We start from the raw sequence: 14646 nt of genomic DNA, 5'->3' as shown, positions 1-14646 counted from the left end.
TTAGTACTTTGCTGCTTTTTAGTGTCTACAAGCTAATTTTAGATCCCTCTGGAGCTAGTAAACTTATCTATATTCTTCTGTGCAGCTTCCTAAAAGCATAAGATGGCCTTTAAATAATTTGGAGGTTTATTCTTCTTTTTCTTCTTTAAATCCAATTTGTTATATTTTAGAACAAATCTCAGCACTGTACACAGTACACATTACGAAGGTGATGGAAGCTGTGCTTTTCTTATTCAGTTTCCAAGAGGGGATCAGATAAGTACCAACAATGATAGATTTCAAAAACCCACCCCTTCTGCTCTTGCTTAGTGGATTAAAAGGTGGATTATTCACAGTGGCTATGCCTTTAAAGTTCAGAGTATAATTTCTCTTGGAACAACACTTGAAATAAAGTTTACCAACTGGAAATAACTATGAGCTCTCAAGAAGCTTTTTCAACATTTTCTGAATTTTAAAATCTACCTCATTTAGAAGTGATGAACAAACTAAAAAGAAACCACAATCACACTGAAAGACATAATGGAGCATAGTGAAAACTTTATCAATAACAAAGTAATGGGCGGAAGCCATCCTTGCACCAGAACTGAATTTAATGAAGTTTTTATGTCACTCTTACATCTCCCCCACAGTGGGGGGTTGCAGAGCCAATTTGGCCTCATATTGATGTTGGAATAGTCCTGAGATTTTCCCTGACTTGCACCCAGCTCCCAGTTGTCCTTGGAGGGGGTAGAGGCAGAAGGGAAAAACGAGGGCATAACCCCCCCCCCCACCGCAATCCTAACATGCCCCTGGAATGTCCCTTGCATCAGGGTCCCCCACAGGTCTGGTACAGAGCTGGCTTCACCAATTTATGCCTATACTGGGGAAAATCCTTGGGGCACCTTTTCTACTGGTGGAGCTAGCAGATCAGGAACTGCAGGGCAGCCATGACCTGGGCTCGAATTAGCTAAGTAGCAAAAAGGATGGATGCTTATAATCTGGCATGGATGAATAAATAAATAAATCCAAGAAACGGAAGCACAAGAGGGTCTGGTTTAGTGCTTGTTCTCTTTCTTATAGGCTTTTTACTTAAAGAGGGTTTTTTTCTGAGGTACCATTGGTCAAATGAGGGGAAACTTCTATTTCTTATTTACCTCCTCATCTGGTGATGGTTTTATGGCTGAAGCCTGAAAACTGTTACCAACAATATTTTCTCTTCTCCGGATCAGAAAGAACTATTATTATGTGTTTGCTGGCAACTATCAACTTGATACAGGAAACGGTACTAAAAGCAGCATTTCATGGTAACAGAGGAATTTTACCTACTCTGTAGCTGGGGATATCTGCTGCTTTGTTGCCTCTGACCCATTACTCCCAGCACTTGTCAGTTACATATGCAGTATTTAGCCTCCTAACTTGAAGAACCACTTGAGAGACTTCCTTCAAAGCTTTAATCAATACTGCTCTGTAATTCGGTCATCATATTTCAGTAAGTCAGTTGCACTAGGACTTTTTGGCATGTTGGTTACCATGGAGATATGATGACGACAATGAGGAGTTCCTAATGCTGCTTCCAGCAGCAGTGCATGCACAGAAAATTAAGTTAATTAGGGCCTGATCCAACATCTGTTAAAGCCAATGGAAAGACTCCCACTGGCTTCAGTGGCCATTGGAGAGGACCCTTGATGAATAATTCCCTCAGTACATTTGGCCTCTATATTTACTTGTGGCATATCCAAAAATGGATCAAAATTTCCCCTAATTTAGTCATTATTCCAATTTACTCCAAATGATATGATTTTCTTTTTAAACCTGAAGATTCCTTGAAAAAAGTTCTATAAGAATTTGATAATCAATATTCAAAACATAACCTGTGACATATATTCAATATTCAAAACATAACCTGTGACAATATTCAAAACATAACCGGTGGCATAAATCTTATGATATAGTTTCTATTTTGATGAGAAAAACCCTTAAAATCAAGGAGAAGGCTTGAAGGATGCACTAGGGTTCTGAAGCTTAAATTTAATTTTCTTTTATCCGCACGTGCATTCCGTAGTCCTAGTTGCAAAGGGTTTGGTCAGATCCTTCTCTAGCTAATGTACGTGTCTCTATGCTGGGGCTCTAGTGCAGGGTTTTGTGATCCCTGTCCCATTTTAATATGATGAGCAGTGCATCATCCCATATAAAATATACCAAGTGCATTGCTTTTACTGTTCTGTATTTTTCTGTCATCACTGCAGTCACTGACAGAAAGTAATGACATGCTCAGTCCTAGCTCGTGAAGGGTGTGATCAAATCCTTATGTTGGTCATTTGACTGCCCCTTTCACAAGGCTTAAGAAAGGGGTTTGGGAGCCCTGTACTCGCAGACACTTAGATACCATGGTAAAAAGTGTCATAACTAAAAAAGACATTAAAATAAAATTATTATGACCATGTTTCATAAAATACTATTCAATACTGACATTACTGTCATGCTGTCTGGGGTGGCTCACAACTGTGAGTGCCTATCCCAGGGCAGACTGTCAGAAAACAAGGCAAACACCTGAGGCTGGTGGTGTGTTCTATAATTAGATTTCACCAACCCAGTAACAAATGTGAACTCCTGGATCTCTATACCAGTCTTACCATGGAGTCACAGACAGTCCCTTTGAACTCTTCAGTTTATCTTGCCACCCAAACAAACTAGACTTTGTGATTAAAGGTTTCAGAGTAGCAGCCGTGTTCGTCTGTATTCGCAAAAAGAAAAGGAGTACTTGTGGCACCTTAGAGACTAACAAATTTATTTGAGCATAAGCTTTTGTGAGCTACAGCTCACTTCATCGGATGCATTAAGTCTAAGGGGCCACAAGTACTCCTTTTCTTTTTGTGATTAAAGGTCATTTAAACCAAAATTCCCACCACATGAGGTTGCTCCCGGTCCCAAGAGACCAGTTGGTACACTAGATCTTACACCAAAGACAATGCTGGTAGCTAATTCTATAGTAAACTAAGTAAAGGTTATTAGCTAAGAAAACAAAGAGAGTTATTGAGAGGTTAAAGCAAGTAAAAGATAAGCACAGGTGACTCACAGTTTGTAATTCCAAATGATGACAGTGACGCAAGAAACTGCCAGTTTCCCAAAAGTCTTTTCAAGGTACCAGATTATCTCTGGGGAGTCTCAGCTTTGCATCTGGTACACTTTCCTGTAAGAGTCCAAACAGTCCAGAGATGAAGGGTCTTTCCTTGACTCCATACTTGGGCTTTTACTTTGATGGAGTGTGAGGAATGCATTTTCAGTATTTGTCCTCCGATTATCATACACAATGGCCACTTGTTTTGAAAGTAGCACTTTTCTATTAAAGTTCTTCATTTGCATTCCACAAGGTTTGATGGGTTATGTGCAATGTAAATGTTTGCTACTACATCATAACAGGATACAGATAAGCAAAAACAATGCCAGTAACATCCCACTTGTTTTCATGAAGTTTAAACATCAAATATGCTCTTATGCATTCAGCAATCACTTTGATCTATACTAATACACAAGTGAATTGGCCTGGGGCTCTGGCATGAGCTGAGGCCTGGTCTGCCTGTGTCAATTATAAATTCCTTTTTAAAAAAAAACTGTTTAATCTGAAATACCTTTGTATCTCCATTTGATACAGGCTGTAATATGTTCCCCTAGTTTTATTAGTTATCTGCTGTACAAAAAGTTTAGGGTCCCCAATGCTGTCACAAAACATATATATATATATTATATATATATATATACACATACCCCTTCTGGTGCAAATATTCAAGACTGAGTTTAGATTTAGTTTTCATGACTGTGTGAACAAAACTCAAAAAGGACTTACTTGTGACCTGCCTTACTCACCCATGCAGAGGAGTACCCATGTGACCAGCCTTCCCCTCCTGCACAGGTAGGTGGGGAGCAGAGGACTGGAACAACAAGAAAGAAGGAACCAAAGCATGACTCAGAGTCACTGGACTGCTCCTACATCAGCACACTTGTTGTACTGGCCATCTCAGGATAACTATCTCACAGTGATCACTGGAACAGTGAAAATGTAACCAAAGCAAAATGACTTCTCAGTTCAAGCAAAGTTTTGTGAAAAATCATTATGCATTATTTGCCAATACTATTGTAAATAATGTGAGAAGTTGATTTGTTGCCATACGCAGTACTATATGGAACTTCCAAGTAATCTTCACTTATGTTTCTTTGGATCAAACCTCAGAATATGTCTCTAATATATGTGGATGTGGAGTTTTTGGATTTATTGGATACCAGCACCCAAATCCTCAGTTGCATTCAATTTCATAATGCAATTTAGAAGCAGGAGTACAAATGTGGCTTTATACCACCTTTACTATCTTCTGGTGCTAGGCCAGCTCGGAGCCAGTATGGCCCCTCGTATAAATTAGAGTCATCCAAACATGGCTCTAACTTGTGCCAATTGCCAGCAGCTCTAAGGATCAATATGGCAAACAGGGATTGCTGGGCCACAGAGAAGTCCTGGCCAGCAACGGGAAGGGGTTTGCAGAGGGTTGCTCTCAGATCTACATTACTGGAGGTTCCTATACATTGCAGTGATCATCCTATGGTTAGCTATGCTAATTGTAGGGCACAAAGCACAGAATCCAGTGCCAATATTTAAATTTCATCTTTTAATAAATATGTACAAACCCTAGTAATGAGACACGTTACAAAGTGTTTTGAAAATTTCTTATTTACACAGCAGATATGATCGGACCTGTAGGAGGTATTGTTTGCATCCATGCATCCTTTAAGGGAGCGCAGAGAACAGAGTGCAAAAAAATAAGTAAATGTCAGAACAAACAAAAAATCCATTAGTTTCTGTGCTTCCACAGCTGCATACTAAACCAACACAGATTTTTAAAAATTACTTTAAATTCAAAAGTGAATTTTGAGGACTATTGTATCCATGGGTCAAATATTGCTCTTATTCATGAAGATCTACCACAGTCCAATATCTGTGATTACCAGTGGGTTTAGTCAACTGGAATTCACTTTTATTTCTAGGCACAGATGGTTCCGTTCTCTTCCCAGTCTGTTTATCTGACGATCAGAGTTGATAAAATGAACTCTAATGGTACGCTAAGTCGAGCTGCGTCCAAAGAGACTATATAATCACTTAGGGCCCAATTCTGCAAATATTTACATGCAAGACAGTCTTCATTTATGTCAGCAGTCTTATTGCACTTCGCTACAGAGATGAAACCATGTTACTGACATGAGTATTTGCAAAATTAGGCCATTGATTATTGTTCATTTGTGAGATGATGAAAGTTGCTATCCTTGGGCTTGATCCTGCATCTCTTAGTCATCTAACTAATCCCACTGAAGTCAAACGGACTCCTCAAATGTGAATTAGGATGCAGAATCAGGTCCAATGGAATTGTATTATCATTATGTATTTAGAAACTGATAATAATGATAAGATAAAAATGTTTATAAATCTCTGAAAATGTAATTTATAAATAAATAAGGTATGTTTTAATTTATTATTTCGAATACCCTGTGCCCTGAAAAGAAAATTCTCAATGGAAGGAAAGACTATGGTATTATATATTGGCTTTCTGGTTTGTTGCTGTTCGTTACACTCCATCTGCAAATCAGAATTTGTTTAGCATATTTCTTTTTGTTTGTTTGTTGAGCATGTTTTGGTTTTTTATTTTTCCTGAAAGAAACAAAAAAGCTTCTTTTGTGAATTAAAAATCTTTTTTCATTTCACTGAAGTTTAAAATTCTTTCTTTCCTAAAACTTTTGGCCCAATCCAGAAATCTGCACCCACCAAATCTGGGAGGTCATTAGAGAACCCCATCCTCATATTAAATCTCTCTTATTAAGCAATACTGTCTGCTATATAGCTACAGTTTGCCTTTCAATAACTTCGGGAATTATTTATTGTTATTTCAAGGAAAGACTGTTACTACAATCAGGTTTCCACTGCACTGGCTGTACAAAATATACCAGAGTTGATTAGTTATAAATAGAAGAGGGACTTTGGAAATCTGAAAACCATACAAATAAAATAAAGAATGAAACAAGATATTTGCTTCATTGACAGGACTACATACATTTCTAAATTGCCTCAAGTCTTAGGCTCCTTAGAGTCCAGTCCTGTGAAGTACTGAGCAATGTCAATGTCACTTGAAGTGCTCAGCAGACTACAGGGTTGTCCCCTAAACATGCAAATTGAGTGTTACTTTCAGACTACTCCCATTAAAGTCAGTGACAAAACTCCCACTGACCTTAATGATGCAGGATTGAGCTGTTGTGATGATACCTGTTCTTTTTAATTAGAGATAATTCTGAGTGGCCAAGTTCAAATCTGGAGCCATATCTGCATTTTTCCAAACTTGGGGTCTGATTGGTCAATTACAGAGAAATTGTCAGCCATTAAATATGGATCTAGATTCAAATGTTGCCAAAGGTTAAAGATGTTTTGAGTGATTAGGTTTTGTTCTCTATCTTATTTTATTCAATTCATTAGGACAGAAAAAGTTATGCAGTTTGATTGGGATCCATTTCACAGAAGTTCCCAAAAATTCTCCCACAGAACAAAAATAAATAGTTTTGAAAGGAAGAGGTTCCTGTGAACATATATGGTTAAGAAAGGTCTATAGTATTGTGCAGTACCATCCTTGAAGACCAGCATAGTCCACTGGCTGGGGTTCTGGAATGGGAGTCCCTTTAGGGATCTGGGGCAAAAATTGGGGATTGGTCCTGCTTTGAGCAGCGGGTTGGACTAGATGACTTCCTGAGGTCCCTTCCAACCCTGAGATTCTATGAGTCCTATGAGTCAGGAAACCCATGTACTCCTATATCTGCACAGGGGCGGCACTAGGGGGGACTTGCTGGACCTATTGCCTCCCCAAAATTTGCCTTAGCTCCCCCTGTAGCCACCCCTCCCAGTGTAAAGGTCAAACATTACACAGAAGTAAGGGTAGCATGCTATGGGATTGCCACTCTTACTTCTGCACTGCTGCTTTCAGAGCTGGGTGGCTGGAGAGCCGTGACTGCTGGCCAGGCACCCAGCTCTAGTTTGAAGGCAAGCAGCAGCAGCAATCTCCTACCACACCACCCTTACTTCTCTGCTGCTGCTGGGGGAGCATTGCCTTCAGAGCTGGGCAGCTCATGCCCCCCACAGAGAGACACCCCCCCCCAAATTTTCTATCTAGCCCACCTCAGTCCTTCCATTGGGAAGAGGCTGGTACCATCCCTGGCTCTTACCTGCTTTGTGATTTTGGGAAAGTCACTTAATCTCTCTCTGCTTCTGTTTCTCTTGTCAGCTGTTTTGTCTATTTAAACTCTTAAGGGTACAGACTGTCTCTCACTATGTGTTTGTATAATGTCTAGCAAAATGAGACCCTGATCTGGGTTGGAGTCTCAAGGCATGATTGTAAACACAAAAATAAATTTAAAAAACTCTCAAAAAGTCCATCGATTGTAGAAATAATATTTTAAAAGGGACCACTGCCTACAAAATCTCCAATAAGTAGCTCCTTTTATTGGCAATCTCAATAGAGAGGCAAAGGACTAAATACATATGGAAATAAAACTATCCTTGTATCCTAGAGATGCATAAGGTATGTTGGTCACTACCACTGCCTGTACCGAATCTGGATAAGCAGGGGATTTCAGGTTTCCAGTGGTCTCAAGCTAGTACCTTTCCTGAGCTCCTTGCCATGGGGCAAATAATCTAATCCATCAATTTTTATTATTAATTCAACTACAATAGACTATCAAGATAACTTGATGCAACCTAATAGTCACTAGAGTACTTGACTGGAACTCAGGCAATCTGAATTTTATTACAGGTGCTGTCACTGATTTGCTGTGAGAGCTTGGGCAACACACATAGGTCTCTGTGCAAACCTGCAGAGCTAGAAGTTCTTTTATTATTCATAATATCCTACAAACAGTCTAGGACCATATTAATACATAACTGATATGTACCACCAGGGCAAGGAAATACTAATGAAAAGCAAGCAAGTTACCCATCAAGATATATAGATATTATCCATGATTTCTGTTCCAAACTAAAAGAAAATTTAAAATGAATGGTCTGTCAGAGGTCTTATATTTAAGACCAGAGATGTAATATGGAATCATTAGTAACACGTTATTTTACAGGGCATCAGTACCCACGTGTAAGAAATTACCATAGAATTACAGAGTTATTACATGGTCTGACAAAGTTCCGAGCCTGTAATTGTGCGTCCCACACTTCCTGGCAGATCCAGGGGCCTCAGAGATTCACTAAAGCCCCAATGTGACCTTCCTTTCACAGTGTAGTGGCCAGGGTCACAGCCTATTGAGTTACTTTCATCACAGGCCAGTGATGGGGACATGGAAAGGGGAAATACCCCTCAGTCTTTGTTTCGCCGTAGAGCTCAGTAGGCACAGTTCACCCTCCTGAATGGACCGAGACTTGTTTCCCCTCTCAAGGGGATCTCTGTAGAGTTTTGGGGGGGAACCCAGGCCCACCCTCTACTCAGGGTTCCTGCCCAGAGACCCTAAGGATAACCGCTGTTTGTGGCTTTCCCGCCACCGCTAAATGCTGCTTTGATTCCCTGGGCCGCTTCCCCCGTGGTCCCCTCTTCCTAGCTTCACCCTTACCTCAGGATACAGCAATGCTCCCTTTTCCAGCTCCTTTCACCTGGGCTCTCTCAAGGGAACTGGAAAGGAGAGCTTTTAAGCAGTCTGAGTGACACCTTGATTGCTTCCACCTGTCTCCATTAGCCCAATGACCTTAATTGGTTAATTGGCGTCAGGTTTCTTGAATGGCCTGGAGTAGCCTTTGTTTGGCTATCCAAGGAACAGGAACCTGCTCATCCTGAGGCTGATATACCCGCCTTCCACCACTCTCTCGTGGAGCCCCTACTACACAACCCCCAGCTCTGTGTGCAGGTGGCGGAGTCCCCCTCAGTGCGCCAGAGGTTGGTCCTGGCAGAAGTGTTGGAGACCTCCTGGACTATGACTGGGGAGATTGGCTGAATCCCCTGACTCTCACTCAGCGCATGGGGCTCTCCAGACCTCGTACTCCCCTGTGCGTACTTCAGGAGGTGAGGGCCGCTTTGCCGCCCGCTACTCGGGTTTACCTCGACCGGGTCCTAAGAGAGGGCACGCCCCACCCACCCTCCACCCCAGGCCCTCCGCACCTTTTCATCGGGCCCCTGCCCCGTGGACCCGACTGACCCCCCTCTGCCCCTTCACCGTGAGCCGGCTACGCGAGCTACAGCCGGTCCGGTTCCAGACCGCGCCAAAGAAACAGCTATACACGCTCGTGCTCAACACCCTTCACGTCCTCACCCTCGCGTCCCGCCCTGACACAAAGTGGCGGGATCTCCTGCCACCTAGAGGGTGAGGAGCCCCGGTGGGCCAGCCTCTATTCCACCTTAGTCCCGAGGCCCGCCGGGGATATCAGTTGGCGGCTCCTACACGGGGCCGTGAGCACGGGCGTGTACTTGGCGCGGTTTACCCCAATCCCGAACACCTGCCCCTTTTGCGGCGTGAGGGAAACCCTGGCGCACGTCTACCTGGAGTGCGCCAGGTTGCAGCCCCTATTCCGGCTCCTCACCAATATTTTATTAAAGTTTTGGTTGCACTTTTCTCCTCACCTTCTTATTTACGCACTCCCTGTCCGTGGCCCCACTAAGTCGTGGGACCTCCTGGTCAACCTCCTCCTGGCCCTGGCTAAAGTGGCCATCTATAAAACCAGGGTGAGGAGGTTAGCCGATGGAGTCTCCTGCGACTGCGGGGCCTATTTCCGATCCTCAGTCCGTTCACGCCTCCGGGCAGAGTTCCTCTGGGCGGCGTCCACCGACTCCCTTGACGCCTTTGAGGAGCGGTGGGCGCTGTCCGGGGTCCTCTGCTCGGTGTCCCCATCCGGTTCCCTTTTTTTGACCCTTTGACCACACTCCCGTTCCTGTTCTTCATTAGTTGTCCCACGTAATCATTTGGTTTCTAGGTCCTGTGGATCCCCCCCTTAGGCTGGAGGGGGATCCTTTAGCAGTGGGCGAACTTTGCCCGCCCACTTCCTGGATCCCAATAGGACCACTCTCTCGTGGAGCCCCTACTACACAACCCCCAGCTCTGTGTGCAGGTGGCGGAGTCCCCCTCAGTGCGCCAGAGGTTGGTCCTGGCAGAAGTGTTGGAGACCTCCTGGACTATGACTGGGGAGATTGGCTGAATCCCCTGACTCTCACTCAGCGCATGGGGCTCTCCAGACCTCGTACTCCCCTGTGCGTACTTCAGGAGGTGAGGGCCGCTTTGCCACCCGCTACTCGGGTTTACCTCGACCGGGTCCTAAGAGAGGGCACGCCCCACCCACCCTCCACCCCAGGCCCTCCGCACCTTTTCATCGGGCCCCTGCCCCGTGGACCCGACTGACCCCCCTCTGCCCCTTCACCGTGAGCCGGCTACGCGAGCTACAGCCGGTCCGGTTCCAGACCGTGCCAAAGAAACAGCTATACACGCTCGTGCTCAACACCCTTCACGTCCTCACCCTCGCGTCCCGCCCTGACACAAAGTGGCGGGACCTCCTGCCACCTCTAGAGGGTGAGGAGCCCCGGCGGGCCAGCCTATATTCCGCCTTAGTCCCGAGGCCCGCCAGGGATATCAGTTGGCAGCTCCTTCACGGGGCCGTGAGCACAGGCGTGTACTTGACGTGGTTCACCCCAATCCCAGACACCTGCCCCTTTTGCGGCATGAGGGAAACCCTGGCGCACGTCTACCTGGAGTGCGCCAGGCTGCAGCCCCTATTCCGGCTCCTCACGAATATTTTGTTAAGATTTTGGTTGCACTTTTCCCCTCACCTCCTTATCTATGCACTCCCTGTCCGTGGCCCCACTAAGTTGTGGGACCTCCTCGTCAACCTCCTCCTGGCCCTGGCTAAAGTGGCCATCTATAAAACCAGGGTGAGGAGGTTGGCCAGTGGAGTCTCCTGTGACTGTGGGGCCTATTTCCGATCCTCAGTCCGTTCACGCCTCCGGGCAGAGTTCCTCTGGGCGGCGCCCACTGACTCCTTTGACGCCTTTGAGGAGCAGTGGGCGCTGTCTGGGGTTCTCTGCTCAGTGTCCCCGTCCGGTTCCCTTCGTTTGACCCTTTGACCGCACTCCTGTCCCTGTTGTTCATTAGTTGTCCCCCGTAATTATTTGGTTTTCCAGGTCCTGTGGACCCCCCTTAGGCTGGGGGGGGATCCTTTAGCACTTCCTGGATCCCAATAAGACCACTCTCTCATGGAGCCCCTGCTACACAACCCCCAGCTCCGTGTGCAGGTGGCGGAGTCCCCCTCAGTGCGCCAGAGGTTGGTCCTGGCAGAAGTTACAAGTGTTGAAGACCTCCCGGACTATGACTGGGGAGATTGGCTGAATCCCCTGACGCTCGCTCAGCGCATGGGGCTATCCAGTTCTCGTACTCCCAGTGCATACTTCAGGAGATGAGGGCTGCTTTGCCGCCCACTGCTCGGGTTTACCTCGACCGGGTCCTACATGAGGGCACGCCCCGCCCACCCTCCACCCCAGGCCCTGTGGAGCTTTTCATTGGGCCCCTGCCCCGTGGACCCAACCGACCCGCCCCCCCCCCCGTCCTTTCACCATGAGCCAGCTGCACGAGTTGCAGCCGGTCTGCTTCCAGACCGCGCCAAGAAAACATCTAAACACGCTCAGCTTCACACCCTTCACATCCTCACCTTCGCGTCCCGTCCCGATACAAAATGGCGGGAGCTCCTGCCACCTGTAGAGGGTGAGGAACCCCGGTGGCCCAGCCTATATTCCACCTTAATCCTGCCGGGGATATAAGTTGGCGGCTCCTTCACGGGCCCGTGACCACAGGCATGTACTTGGCACGGTTTACCCCTATCCCAGACACCTTCCCCTTTTGCGGCGTGAGGGAAACCCTGGCGCACATGTACTTAGAGTGCGCCAGCCTGTAGCCCCTATTCAGGCTCCTATTAGACATTTTGTTAAGATTTCGGTTGCACTTTTCCCCTCCCCTTTTTCTTTATGCACTCCCTATCCCTGGCCCCACAAAGTCACAGGACCTCCTGGTCAACCTCCTCCTGGCCCTGGCTAAAGTGGCCATCTATAAAACCAGGGTGAGGAGGTTCGCCGATGGAGTCTCCTGTGACTGTGGGGCCTATTTCCGATCCTCCGTCCATTCACGTATCCGGGCAGAGTTTCTCTGGGTGGCATCCACTGACTCCCTTGACACCTTTGAGGAGCAGTGGGCGCTGTCTGGGGTTCTCTGCTCGGTGTCCCCATCTGGTTCCCTTCGTTTGACCCTTTGACCCCACTCCTGTCCCTGTTATTTCATTAGTTGTCCCCCGTAATCGTTTGGTTTCCAGGTCCTGTGGATCCCCCTCTTAGGCTGGGGCGGGATCCTTTAGCAGTGGGAGGGCTTTAGCAGTGGGTGGGCGGGCGGAAGCCTGCCACTTCCTGGATCCCAATAGGACCACTCTCTTATATCCTTCTGGTCTGACTCCGTCACAATGGTTATTTGTGCTTTGCCAAATAAAATGTTGCTTAATCATCATTAGATTTATGGGGTGTTGATCAGATTTGGCCATGTACCTTCAATACTACTTCAAAATGCCATAAACCTGATGTTAGCTGAACTCTGGGTCAGACTCCCAAGTCTAGTTATCAAGTTATTAAACATATTTCTTCCCTTTCATAAAAATAGCTTGCTGTTGTGAGGCATGACGGGCACACTCTGATGAACCAAATCGTGAAATCCTCTGGTTCTTGGGATGAAGAGATTAGTTGAGAATTAGGCCTAAGAATATTGACAAATATTTTCAATAGGGTTACAGAACTTTATACTCCCCAAGATTGGTAATAGATTTTTGAGGCTTGGAAGTAAATATTTTTCGCAACCTACTTGGCATTTTCCATTAAGAAAATATTGCTTTTCCCCATCCCTCTTTGCATTTTAAATGGAGATAAATTATTTAGGCTAACTTTGTTTAACACCTAATACTTTAAAGCTAACATGTTTGCAAAGCATAGTTCTAGTGTTTGTTATTTAACTGCTGGCGCAGACAGAGCCGACGGAGGAGGCACCAAAAATTGGGTTTAGATGGCTGTATAAATAGTTGGTTTTAATATTTGCTCATTGATGGAGTGAGAGATTTAAGAGGTCAGCTAGAAATGTAGAGTGGAGTAATGCCCTTATCCATTTAGAACCATTTTTAAGATCAATAGTGGACCTCAAACCTTGGCAGCAGGGCCAGGTGAAAGAATTTTGGGCCCCTATGCACCATGACAATTGCCCACACACACACACACACACACCTTCCCTGTCCCAAGGAGATGGGAGGCCTGGGGGGAGGGAGGAGTTTGGGACCTGTTCCTGGGAGGTGGGGGAGGCCCAAGGGGGCCTGCTGTAGAGTGAGCAAGCCCTCCCTGCACTCACTGTGCACCTGTGTCTGTCCTGCAAGGCTGGGCTGGCTCTGAGGCCTGGGTGGCTTTCACCACAGTGAGCAGGTGGGTTCTCCCCCTGCAATGCCCTGACCTCTTCTTGCCTCTGGGTTGGGTTGTGTATGTTCTGGGGGGAGGTTCCCCTGTTGATCGGAGGGCCCCCATTTGTGCAAGTGCATATCGGTCTATCCAGGCTGCTTAGCAGTGTAAAATCTCTGATGACTACTGGCACCCCCCTGCCACCAACAGGGGCTCTCCAGCCTTTCATTCCCCTCTCCCAAGCTTCCTTGCCTGATCCCAGGCTGCTGGCTCTGGCCTGTTGCTCCTACTCTCACTCCCCACAGCTTCTGTCTCCCTCCTGAGCGGGGAGCCACCAATACTGGGTTTGACTTTCTCTTTCCTGTCCTGGTGGTTCATGGACCCCTCTGCTGGTTGGATGTGAACTGGATGGTAACAGTGCCCTGAAATGAGCCAGAAAGTTTATTGGAATATGTAGGATTATTAATTTTCCTTCACTGAGAGCTTAAAGGAAACATAAGGATTTTAATATAATCTCAGAGTTGACTGACTATGTGCTTTGGCACTTTCTTAGTACACCTGACAGCAATACAAAACAAAACATTTTTTTTAAATCATTAAAATTGTAAGAACCTGATTCTCCATTGGCCAGGAACTTACTCAGCAATGTGTGTAAAATGCTATAACTTTGCTCAATAATATTTTACACCCATCATGCACTCAGTTTGCTCTGTTGTCACTGACTGCACAAGGTATCCCGCAGTGGATATTCAGGTTCTCAACTGTTGGCCAACAGGCTCCATCACCATCCTGTATCTGATGTGACCCCTGAATATAACCTGGCACATAAAAAAGCTCCTGTTCTTTACTCAGAAATGGGCTGAGAAAAAGTAGGAAAGAACTTCCTTTCTTCTCCCTCCAGAAAAGCAACAAGAGTTTCGTGGTTTCAGCCCAGGACTCCTGGGTTCTATTCCTATTTGTCATGGATTCCCTGTGTGACCTTGAACAACCTACTTAACTCCTCTGTGCCCCACTCTCCTCTATTTGTAAAATGTGTATAATAACCATGCCTGGCTTCCTCTCTCAAGTGTTGTGAGAGATAATTGGTTAATGTTTGTGGAAGGTACTCTGAGCTCCTCAACTGAAAAGTGTTACACACACGCAAATACTATATCCTTTACTTTGTACTGTCCCAGATGAGAATAATTGA

General features: G+C 45.7%; 1 long non-coding RNA gene across 1 annotated transcript in view; it reads right to left on the bottom strand.

Annotated features, from left to right (window-relative positions):
• The window catches only part of LOC141985827 (uncharacterized), a 92557-nt gene extending 88682 nt beyond the window's left edge, over window positions 1–3875 (bottom strand). The window contains exons 1-2 of the long non-coding RNA XR_012639027.1: window positions 3844–3875; window positions 3056–3169 (exon numbers count right to left, since the gene is read on the bottom strand). This is a non-coding gene — a long non-coding RNA (uncharacterized LOC141985827). The remainder of the gene's footprint in view (window positions 1–3055; window positions 3170–3843) is intronic.
• Window positions 3876–14646: the final 10771 nt, after the last annotated feature.

Source organism: Natator depressus, chromosome 4 (genome assembly GCF_965152275.1).
Source record: "Natator depressus isolate rNatDep1 chromosome 4, rNatDep2.hap1, whole genome shotgun sequence".
Taxonomy (NCBI): domain Eukaryota; kingdom Metazoa; phylum Chordata; order Testudines; family Cheloniidae; genus Natator; species Natator depressus.
The sequence above is the reverse complement of the archived record's forward strand: the minus strand, read 5'-3'. Positions and strand labels throughout refer to the sequence as shown.